At 45.2% G+C, this 11,485-nt stretch overlaps 1 long non-coding RNA gene across 1 annotated transcript; it reads right to left on the bottom strand.

Moving 5' to 3' along the window:
• Positions 1-7,017: 7,017 nt before the first annotated feature.
• On the bottom strand, positions 7,018-9,031 carry LOC122077493. The gene is made up of 2 exons (XR_006139806.1): positions 7,752-9,031; positions 7,018-7,519 (listed from the first exon to the last, which is right to left on the bottom strand). It is a non-coding gene; the product is annotated as an uncharacterized LOC122077493 (long non-coding RNA).
• Between the last annotated feature and the right edge of the window lie 2,454 nt (positions 9,032-11,485).

The following is an 11,485-nucleotide window of genomic DNA, read 5'->3' as shown; positions in this document are numbered from 1 at the left end:
TTCTTTTTTTTTCTTTTTTTTTTTATACTTACTCTTATAATTAACTTTACCTCTTTGTCCACACCTCCTGATGAGGTCCCCAATGATATTGGCAGGCTGAACAGGAGCAAGTGGGGTCACTTCTGCCTTATTGGCACTCCACAGCTGCCAACCATGCCAACATTGGCTTCCTCTACTCTTTTTTCTTGCCTGTCCACAAGTAAGGGTATAAATAGCAGGTTAGGGTGTTACAGAATATTTTATGCTCGCAAGGAGCCATGCATGAGTCAACTTCCAAAAAAGTCATCTTCAATGCCAAACATGCCCCCGAGTGGAATTAAGCCAAAATTGTCAGTTTCAGACCCAAAAATCTCCTCCCTTGCTCCTATCTTTTTCTTCTCTCTTGCCTTCGTTCTTCTCCTTCTCCTTTTTCCCTTCTCTCCTTTTCTTATCTTAAAAATTTTGTAGGCAATAAAATGAATGAGCTAATGGCTCTATTTATAGTAACTTAAGTGAACTAAGGACTGTTTGGGAAATAAATGGATTTTCGTCCATTGCCAGGTTAATTCCCCAATCGGCACTAGTGGGCCCACCTCGGTGACCTAACACATTAATCCACTCCCTGATAGGTTGTACCAACTATTGGAGGTCTTCTGAGGTGCACGGGGTGCGAGGGCCCAGGTCCCACAACCAAATAACTCACTTTTGGCCAATACCCTCACTAGAGGGTGCTCACCGGCTGATGGGGAACCACCGGTGACCATCAGCCAGTGTGGCTGTTTGTGTCCACTTTGGGTGGGACAAAGCCAGTTGGCTGTACGGATGGTTCCTTGGTATGTGCAGTTATGTGGGCCATATCTTGGTGCATTTCACTACTAGGGTTCGGTTAATTCCCCTCAATGGCAGAGGACTTACACTGACTTCTTTGGTGGCTTGAAACCTTTCCAGTTCTTAGAACATGAGTAGCATGTGCATGTGGGGTCATCCTTCCCTCTTCGGCAGAAGACTACTGCTACCCAGTAATCTTTGATACTGTCTTCTCCTTGTGGTTCATCTGCATTCAGTCACACAAAGTAGGTTTTGGGCACAGGTAACACCTGTGTTTTCACGTCCTTTTTCTTAGTGAAATGTTTCTGCCAATCCTATTTATTATTTCACTAAATAATATCCACACCCAGGTCTACACTCTGCTGAAGAAACATCCTTTCTTCCAGATAACTAAAGTGGTGTTATGTCAAGTCTTCGGTTCATTTTGTATGATCTGGTGAAAGGCAGGTGACCACTGGCATATGCTATGTTTGGTTCCTTTCTGGTCTTCACAGCATCATTATTTATAAAGAAAACTGAGGATATCAAGTGTGTAGTACTGCATAACTCTTCCAACTCCATTTATTCTTGTATCTAATGGTATATTGGTACTGCATTCACTTTCGAAACCTGGCTGTGTGATCCTCATCCCATGTTTTGTTAATTTAATCACACATTTAAAATCATATTTCATATAGAATTCTTTTGTTGGATACTCATGTACTTTGACTTTGTAATTACACATGCTTGGGCTCTATGATGAGATGTTGATTGATCCTTCACTTTGTTGCTTTCATGTTCCTCTTAGACTGTTGCTAGTTCCTGTTAGACTTGGTACTCGGGCATTCTCATGGGTTGCTGGAAAATTGGAGCCAAACCGAATTGGGCTGGCAACATCACCTTCATCATCTGCTGTTCAGAATCGAGTTCTACAGGCAGCTGCAAAACATGAATCTCAACCATCTGATGCTGAAGAAATTCAAGATCCATCTACTGAGTCAGTGGCTCCTGTCAACGAGAACATAGATCTCTCTGAAGCATAGATTTTTTTTGTTTGTCTTGCATTCTGTATAAACGAATGGTCCAAGGTGAGTGGTACCACTGTTCACTATTGCATTTTTGTTGTTGTTGTTGTAATAATTCATGTTTTGATACATAATTCATCACAACTGTATCATCATTTTGTTTATAAGTTGTGTATGACAAGAAACTAGCATTTACCTATTGCTAGTCATTTCTGTCAACTTGTATTTCATGGTAATATTGTATGCAAACACACTTTAAAACAGTGAGAAATTATGATGCAATCCCGGGTTTCAAAACCCTACTTTGGGATATCACTATCACTATGGATCCACAGAAGTCCCAAAACCCAAGTGATATTTTTGAGAACAAATCTCTGAAAATTGAATGTGGCACGTGAAAGATGGATGATAAATCAAATTCTGTCTCCAAGCTGCAACGTTTTCGATCTAGGGTTTTCCAAGTGATGTCGCGCAAAGGTATTAAATAAGTTGTCAGATTTGGGGCAGAAAAAAGCAAGCAAAAAGAGAGGCCTAGATTGGAATTTCTCATACGATTTGGTAGGGTTAAGCCTGATGGAACAGGGGAGCTGAAAGGGAACAGGAGAAGAAAAGAAGAGAGGCAACATAATAGGAATAGGAGAGATTAAGGGAGGTTTCAGGGAAGAGAAGCAAAAAAAACTACATTTCATCTAATTTTTAGATGCTTTAACTTTAAAGTACAGTCACATTAAGATGCATGCATAATCCTAAAAAGGGGACCAATGTTGAACCGAAAAAGGGGATTAGTTCCTTTTTCATTACAGGTTTGTTTGATTAAAAAGGAAGAGAAGTGAAAATATTTTCAGCATTACGTACCACATGTGAGATTGTATAAAGTACTTAAATTTTTTATCATATTTAGTAATGATAATGATACATTTAACGTGTAATTTTTATTTACATTTTTATACCAAAAGGATTTGGATGCAAAGTAGAGTGAAGGCCACAACAGTAGCAACAATATTCAGGTAACCAAGAATGCCACTCACTCGATAACCACAACAGTACCAACAGGTGAAGGAAAGTAAAAAGTACACTGTAAGACATGAATTTAAAAAGTACACTGTAAGACATGAATTTACTTGCTCATTGTTGCTGCCAAAAATCCGTATGAACTGACCCTGCACAAGCACAAACGGCAGAGGCCTGAAGCTTTGTCCGGGGTTAGTCCTCCGACGCTCAAGTTAGGGATTGGCCGCACAGTTTTTGTTATAGGAGTAATGGTGTGGGTATTGATGCTTACCTCTCCCTTTCTTCTGGGCCTTCTTATATAGCTCTTAGGGTTTAGGGTTTCCCCTTTCCTAGGAGGAGTCTTCCTCAAGTCTACCTCCTTTCCTTTTAGAGTCCTACTCCGATACGTCCTACCCCTTCGTGGGGGATATTCTCTTCACTCGGTTGACGTGGTAGAGTCCTGGCAGACTCTATCAGGTGGGTGACACGTGTCCATACCCTACTGGACAGTCAATTTGGCCATATTAGCAGCCCCCTTACTCCCGTCAGGAGACTCTTCCTATGGGAGTAACCAAATTTTTCATCTTTTCTCCTCCCCCTTTTTTTTTTTTTTTTTTGAGTCCCTTCGGCCTTATTCCTTCTGCTTCGGCTTTAGTTCTGCTTGTAACCGAGAGCTTCAGTCAGGCGATGTGAAGACCTTCGGTCAGTTCGGCTCGGCCGTGCCCTAGCCCCTGTCCGAGGTGAGGGACCTTCGGTTAGGTCCGCTCGGCTTTGGCCTGAGCCCCCAGCCGAGGTGAGGACCTTCGGTCAGGTCCGTTCGGCCTCGGCCTGAACTCCCAACCTAGGTAAGGACCTTCGGTCAGGTCCGTTCGGCTTTGGCCGAACTCCCAACCGAGGTGAGGACCTTCGGTCAGGTCTGCTCAGCTTTGGCTGAACTCCCAACCGAGGTGAGGACCTTCGGTCAGGTCCGTTCGACCTTGGCCGAACTCCCAACCGAGGTGAGGACCTTCGGTCAGGTCCGTTTGGCTTTGGTCGAACTCCCAACCGAGGTGAGGACCTTCGGTCAGGTCCGTTCGGCCTTGGCCGAACTCCCAACCGAGGTGAGGACCTTCGGTCAGGTCTGTTCGGCTTTGGCCGAACTCCCAACTGAGGTGAGGACCTTCGGTCAGGTCCGTTTGGCCTTGGCCGAACTCCCAACTGAGGTGAGGACCTTCGGTCAAGTCAGTTCGGCTTTGGCCGAACTCCCAACCGAGGTGAGGACCTTCGGTCAGGTCCATTCGGCCTTGGCCTGAACTCCCAACCGAGGTAAGGACCTTCGGTCAATTCGGCTCGGCCTTGTCTGAGACCCCGACCGAGGTATGGACCTTCGGTCAAGTCCGTTCGGCCTTGGCCTGAACTCCCAACTGAGGCAAGGACCTTTGGCCAGGTCTGTTCGGCCTTGGCCGAACTCCCAACCGAGGTGAGGACCTTCAGTCAGGTCCGCTTGGATTTGGTCGAATTCCCAACCGAGGTAAGGACCTTCCGTCAGGTCCGTTCGGCCTTGGCCTGAACTCCCAACCGAGGCAAGGACCTTCGGTCAGGTCCATTCGGCCTTGGCCGAACTCCCAACCTAGGTGAGGACCTTTGGTCAGGTCCGCTCGGCTTTGGCCGAATTCCCAACCGAGGTAAGGACCTCCGGTTAGGTCCGTTCGGCCTTAGCCTGAACTCCCAACCGAGGCAAGGACCTTCGGTCAGCTCGGATCGGCCTTAGCCTGAACCCCCGTCGGAGGTGAGAACCTTCGGTCAGGTTCGTTCGGGCGCAAACCTCGAGGGTTCGTACTCGGTGACGTGGCGGTGCCATTAATGCTCGGGTAGTCGTACCATTTTTCTTCCATCTATATAGTGTGGGGGTCCATTTGTGAGGCACTTTTCTTTTTCCCTCGGAGAGCCTTCCTTCGGTCTTATTGTTTCCTTCGAAGAGCATACCCTCGGTGTTGGCTTTCCTTTAGTTTAGCAGTACTCCGAAAGTAAGTTCCATGTCTTGTTCGTCGGGCTACAGTCCATCGTCTTCCGAGAGGACGAAGTCTAGACATAGGCGTCGGAGTCCAGGGGAGGTCCAAGGGATGTCCTCGGACTCCACCAATTTGCCCTCTTCCCGCGACTCATCGTCTGCGGCCTCGCCATCTGGGTCCGAGGGTGGCTCAAACGGTGCAGGATTTAGGGAGAGGATGCTCGATTCCCGAGCTCAGACCCTGGAACCCCTAGAGATGGAGGCTCTCTACATCGTATCCACAATGGATGAGCCAGAACTGGAGGAGCTGAGGGCCTCCTTCAGTATCTCGGACGCTTTCGAGCTCCGGCTGCCCAGACCATCTGACTGAGCTAGCTATCGGAACTCCAAAGAGTTGTGCTTGTACAAGGAGGCGTTCAAGGCCGGCCTTCGGCTTCCCCTTCATCCCTTCTTCGCCCGAGTGTTTCGGCACTACGGGATTTGTCCGACCCAGCTGACGCCGAACGGATGGCGGCAAGTGCTCAGCTTCGTCGTCCTTTTCTCAAGGCACCAGAGGCCTTTCACCCTCCCTCTCTTCATCAACTGCTTCTTCCTTCAGGCCTGTAAGGGCTTTCGGGCTGGTACTACTTCTGCCCCCGGAAGGACCTTCGGCTGCTGAGTGGTTACCCGACGTCGATCCACTGGTGGAAGGAGAAGTTCTTATTCGTGAGGTCGTTCGAGGGGGTGCCCTTCGGCACCGTCTGGGATATCCCTGACCTTAGGGAGGTGAACTCCGCCCCTGCCCTTCTCAGGGCAGACGCAGAGTCGTTGGCGATGGCGAGGGGGCAAGAAACCTGTCCTCCAGTATAGGCCGACTGCCTTAAGTCTGACGCCATACTGTTCATATTCGGGCTTAGCCTGGGTGAGTTAGGCTAGCCCCAGTTTATTTCCCTCGGGCATCGGTGTTTCGTACTGACTCCCTTAGTTTCTTCATGCAGTGCAAATGATGCTTACCTCTCCCTTTCTTCCGGGCCTTCTTATATAGCTCTTAGGGTTTAGGGTTTCCCCTAGGAGGAGTCTTCCTCGAGTCTACCTCCTTTCCTTTTAGAGTCCTACTCCGATACGTCCTACCCCTTCGTGGGGGATATTCTCTTCAGGCAGTTGACGTGGTAGAGTCCTGGCAGACTCTATCAGGTGGGGGACATGTGTCCAAGTGGGCGACGCGTGTCCTTACCCTACTGGACAGTCAATTTGGCCATATCACTCATCATGTCAGTGTAAAAGTATTTCAAGTCATCGATGAATGAAGAAGACATGGATCTGAGACTAAAGGTTCGATTCCAGGTCATGCTTTGAATCATTGCACTCCCTAATCCCCCAATAGAATGTACGAAATAGTCTCATGACCTCCACATCTGAGACTAAAGGTTCGATTCCAGATCATGGGATACGTTGTTTCGGAGTAAAGGAAACTAGAGCTATGCTTTGGTATGCATTCTCAACCTAGAATGAGAATGCCGTTTGGAACACCTTTAAGTTGGATTGCATTCTTGATTTTAGAATGAGAATTGTGTTTTTTTTTTTTTCATAAGATCTTAATTGAAATTTACTATATGGATATATGTATAATGGACAAGTCCATTAAAAATGTAATTACCTACAAGCTGCCATGTGTATTTTACCATGAAAAATAAAACCATTTCATGATGTCAATGATTACATGGGTCTCCGTCTCAACAAAAACTATAATTTTTTTTTTTATCATAAAAAGGAAAATTCAGTGAAAAGCTACAAGGGGGAGGGGGGTCGGGAACTTAGAAGTTGATTACATGTCCTTTAAGTTCTAGTGTTGGTAGGCTAACTGATACACCACCACTACTACTTGATCAAGACATTGTTCACCAGATTAAAACTTACAAATAATGTACCCAATATTTCAAATCCATGGCCTACCTACTTTGGTCCTCCTTGTACTGATTCACCACCTCCACATAGTCAGTCCAGATGACGACGCCTATGGCTCCTAATTTCCATGCCTGCAACAAAGCCTATGATTTATGATTAAATTCATAGGAGGACAAAATAAACGTCATAGATGAGACTAATATACATTAAAGGGTTGTGTCTTTACCACATGCATTAGGAATTAAAAGCAGCAAAGTTAATCCTTCCAAAACTACTACTTACTTTCCCATCAATTGGGGTTGTAAAGGACGGATCTCATTCAACCATAAATAAAACTAAACCTCAAGGAACAACAAAATATTATCTCGATTCAATCACAGTTCACACTTGCAACCCGCATCGATCATACAATAGGAAGTACTACTTTGAGGGGTGTCGTACATCTACCTGAACCTCCAACAAGTAAGCGAAAAGAGAAATTAAACATGATGATCCTAAGAAAATTTCAATATCTTCTTCTTTACTCTCATGGTCCTCTGAGAAGACTCCAATATCTTTCTTCTTCGTTACTCTCATGGTCCTCTGAGAAGACTCCAATATCTTCTTCTTCTTGACTCCAATATCTTCTTCTTCTTCTTCTTTACTGTCATGGTCCTCTGAGAAGACTCTAGGCAGTAATTTAGATCTCAAAGACCTCTGATATGATTCAGCTTGACGTGGAAGGACTGAGTAATACAATTGCCACATCAGCATCCACCTTGGCAGAACAAACCACGTGCAGAGCATCACAACGACCAAGGAGACGCCCTGCTGCTTTGGACGATTTTGTGTAGGCGGTTAGGATCTGTAATGAGAAGGGAATATTTTCTGTTATGGGTAGTCCAAGGATTGGATAGCATAAATATGGTAATGGGTGAGTTGTAATGGGTATCGTGAAATCAAGTCTCTTCTTCTCTCTGTAGTTTTCTGGAGGCAGCTACCCTTGAAGTAGCCAGTAACCTGTAGTGTTATCCATTAAACAGAAATAGTCCATAACATTGGTGCTTTCGTTGAGAGCTATGGCCGACGGGACTCACCTCCATCAGTTGGATGAGTCCATTAAGCTCTTCGCCGAAACGACGACAGCACAGGGAGAACAACTGACGTCCCTTCAAGCGACCATGACCGATCATCAAGATTCCATCTCCGAGCTCATTATTCGTCTTACAGCCATGGATGGACGACTTGAACAAGTGCTCCGATTACCTCCGGCAACCCCACCGGAGCAGCGCTCCAGCAACTTCGCAGCAACCGCAACTTCAGGGTTGCTTCCTGCTCCGGCTAATTCCATCCAAACTCGGACTATGCGACTGGATTTTCCTCACTTCGATGGTATCGATCCCATCAGATGGATCTTCAAAGCAGAGCGGTTCTTTGATTTTCACAACACTCCCGATGACCAACGGCTGCTCGTCTCCTTCCACATGGATGGAGCAGCTCTCCAATGGTTCCAATGGATGCATCGCTCGGCTCAGTTCGGCTCTTGGACGGAGTTTACCCGAGCACTAGAGATTCGCTTTGGTCCATCGGAGTTTGATGACCCACAGGCTACCGTCGCCAAGCTAACACATACGTCCACGATCGCTGAGTACCAGACGCGATTTGAAGCATTAGCGAATCATACCGTAGCTGTTCCCCCGTCGTTTCTTATTAGCTGTTTTATATCGGGACATCCGGAATGAAGTCATAGCATTCCGACCCACTTCCATGTCCCAAGCCGTTGGCCTTGCTCGTTTACGGGAGGCTAAGTTTGTCGAGCTCCGACGAACCCTTCCGCGACCTTTCCCTATACAAACAACGACCTTTCCCTATAAAAACACTGCCTCCGCCCACATCCCAAACTCCTCCATTAACCTCTTTACCATTGCTGCCCGCCCCCCCAGAACGTATTCCAATTAAACGCCTCTCACCCATGGAAATGCAACCACGCAGAGACAAGGGGCTGTGTTACAATTGTGACGAGAAATATGCCCCCGGTCAGTGATGTAAGAGTCAAAAATTATTTCTGTTAGAATATGAAGAAGGTGATCCTCCAGACGAATCTCAAACTGAAGTTCTCCAGCAGAACGATGGGGTTACTCTGCTGCCTGATTCAGAACTAAATTCAGAGCTATCATATTACTCCATGACAGGGGAACCATCACCGACGACCCTCCGTTTCACCGGCTATGTTGCTGGATCGCCAATACAGGTTCTAGTTGATGGAGGCAGCACTCATAATTTTATCCAGAGTCGCGTGGCTTCGCATTTGGGCCTGCCAGTGGGGGCATCCCCAAACATTACGGTTATGGTCAGCAGCGGCAACAGTTTCCCTTGTGAAGGCTTAATCAAGCATTTACCAGTAAATCTTTTGAACCATTCTATTACAGTTGATGCTTTTGTTTTACCCCTCTTTGGTGCAGATTTAGTCTTGGGCATTCAATGGCTGGCGCAGTTGGGGCCTGTTCTGTTTGACTACAAGAAGCTGACCATGGAATTTGTTAAGTTTGTCTTGAATTCTTGACCCATTTTGAAGATTGACCCGATTTGACATATTTTGGTGGCGACCCGAATGAGAATTTTTCTGAGATCTGTGATGGAAGCAGAGGGGTTGGGCCGATAGGTCGATCGGATCGACCGCGACCCGATGGGTCGACCCACGATTTTGGAGTATATATAATGTACTGTTGCTTGTTGAGAAAGTCATTGTATTGTCATTGTATTCTAGGGTTTTCACGCAGCTAGGGTTTCAGGGTGAGTTTTTCCTCGCCGCTGCTAGGGTGTAATATCTCTTCTACATAGTGAATCATCTTCTTCTTCGCCCAAGGACATAGCACACCACCCTGGTGTGTGAACCTCGTTAAATCTCTGTGTCGTACGGATCTATTGTCTCTTTATTATTCGTGTTTCTTGGTGTTTGATCTAACAAACTGGTATCAGAGCTCTGGGTTACTTCGATCCATGACTTCAACGAAATACGATATTGATAGGTTTGACGGCAACATCAGTTTTAATTTATGGCAGGTTCGAATGATGGTTGTTCTCACATAGCAGGGTTTGAAGAAAACCCTATTTGGGAAGGCGAAGAAACCTGCAACTATGTCCGATGATGATTGGAGCGATTTGGATGATAAAGCCCTTTCAGCTATTCAGTTGTGTCTTTCGAATAATGTTCTACAGGAAGTTCTCTCAGAGAAAACGACTGCAGAGTTATGGGTGAAGTTAGAGAATCTCTACCTCACCAAATCCCTCACCAATAGGTTGAGATTGAAGCAACAACTGTATACCCTTTATATGGGTGAAGGTACTTCTATTAAATCCCATATATCTGAGTTCAATTCTATTGTTACTGATTTGAAAAGGATAGATGTTAAAATAGACGATGAAGATTTGGCCCTATTATTGTTATGTTCTCTGCCTCCATCTTATAAGCATTTTAGGGATACCATGATTTATGGTAGAGAGACAATCTCTATTGAGGATGTCAAAACGAATCTGCAAAGCAAGCAGAAGATTGATGATGAGTTGACAACTACCAATAAATTTGATGGTGTTGGTTTGGTAGCTAGAGGGAGAACGAATGAAAGAGGTTCAGATGGTGACAAAAAGAAGGATAGATCAAAATCTAAGCACAAGAATTTAACCTGCAATTACTGTAAGAAAAAAGGGCATATTAAATCTGAATGCTATAAGCTTTTAAATAAGCAGAAGGCAGGTGGTGGTGCTCAAAATCAACAAAAAAGAGATTATTCTGCAGAAGCTAGTATTGCTGAAGATGAGAGTGAGTCTGACATGCTTTTGGTGACTGATGATAAAGTTAAATCACAGGATGAATGGATTCTTGACTCTGGTTGTTCCTACCATATGTGTCCCAATCGTGAATGGTTCTCCACATACGAATCAGTTCGAGGTGGAGTTGTGTTGATGGGAAATAATGCTTCTTGTAAGACTATTGGAATGGGAACGATCAATATCAAGATGTATGATGGCATTATCAAAACCTTGTCCAATGTCAGACATGTCCCTGATTTGAAGAATAATCTCATCAGTTTAGGCACTCTTGATTCAAATGGGTGTAAGTATACAGATGAAGGTGGAGTCATGAAGATCAGCAAGGGTGTTCTCTTATTGATGAAAGGAATCAAGGTTGGCAGTTTGTATGTGTTGCAGGGTACTACAGTCACTGGGTCTGTTGCAGCAGCTTTATCATCTATGTCTAAATCAGATGTCACAAATTTATGGCACATGAGGTTAGGCCATATGAGTGAAAGAGGGATGGCATCATTAAGTAAAAGAGGCTTGTTGTGTGGTCAGAGTACAGGAGCAATGGAGTTCTGTGAGCATTGTGTGTTTGGAAAGCAGAAAAGAGGTAGTTTTAGTACTGCTGTTCACAGGACCAAAGGAACTTTGGACTACATTCATTCAGACCTATGGGGGCCCTCCAGGGTTGCTTCAAAGGGGGCTGGTGGAAGATACTTGCTTACTTTCATTGACGATTTCTCTAGGAAGGTTTGGGTCTATTTCTTGAAGCACAAAAATGAAGTATTTGTCACTTTCAAACAGTGGAAGAATTTGCTTGAGAAGCAGACCGGGAAACAAATTAAAAGGTTGAGAACCGATAATGGCCTAGAGTTTTGTGAAGGTGACTTTAATGAGTTCTGCAAAAATGAAGGTATTGTAAGACACCATACAGTTGTTAAAACACCCCAGCAGAATAGAGTGGCGGAGCGTATGAATAGAACCTTGTTAAAAAAGACAAGGTGTATGTTATCAAATGCAGGATTGGGCAAAG

The sequence above is a fragment of the Macadamia integrifolia genome, chromosome 4 (assembly GCF_013358625.1).
Source record: "Macadamia integrifolia cultivar HAES 741 chromosome 4, SCU_Mint_v3, whole genome shotgun sequence".
NCBI lineage: Eukaryota > Viridiplantae > Streptophyta > Magnoliopsida > Proteales > Proteaceae > Macadamia > Macadamia integrifolia.
The sequence above is the reverse complement of the archived record's forward strand: the minus strand, read 5'-3'. Positions and strand labels throughout refer to the sequence as shown.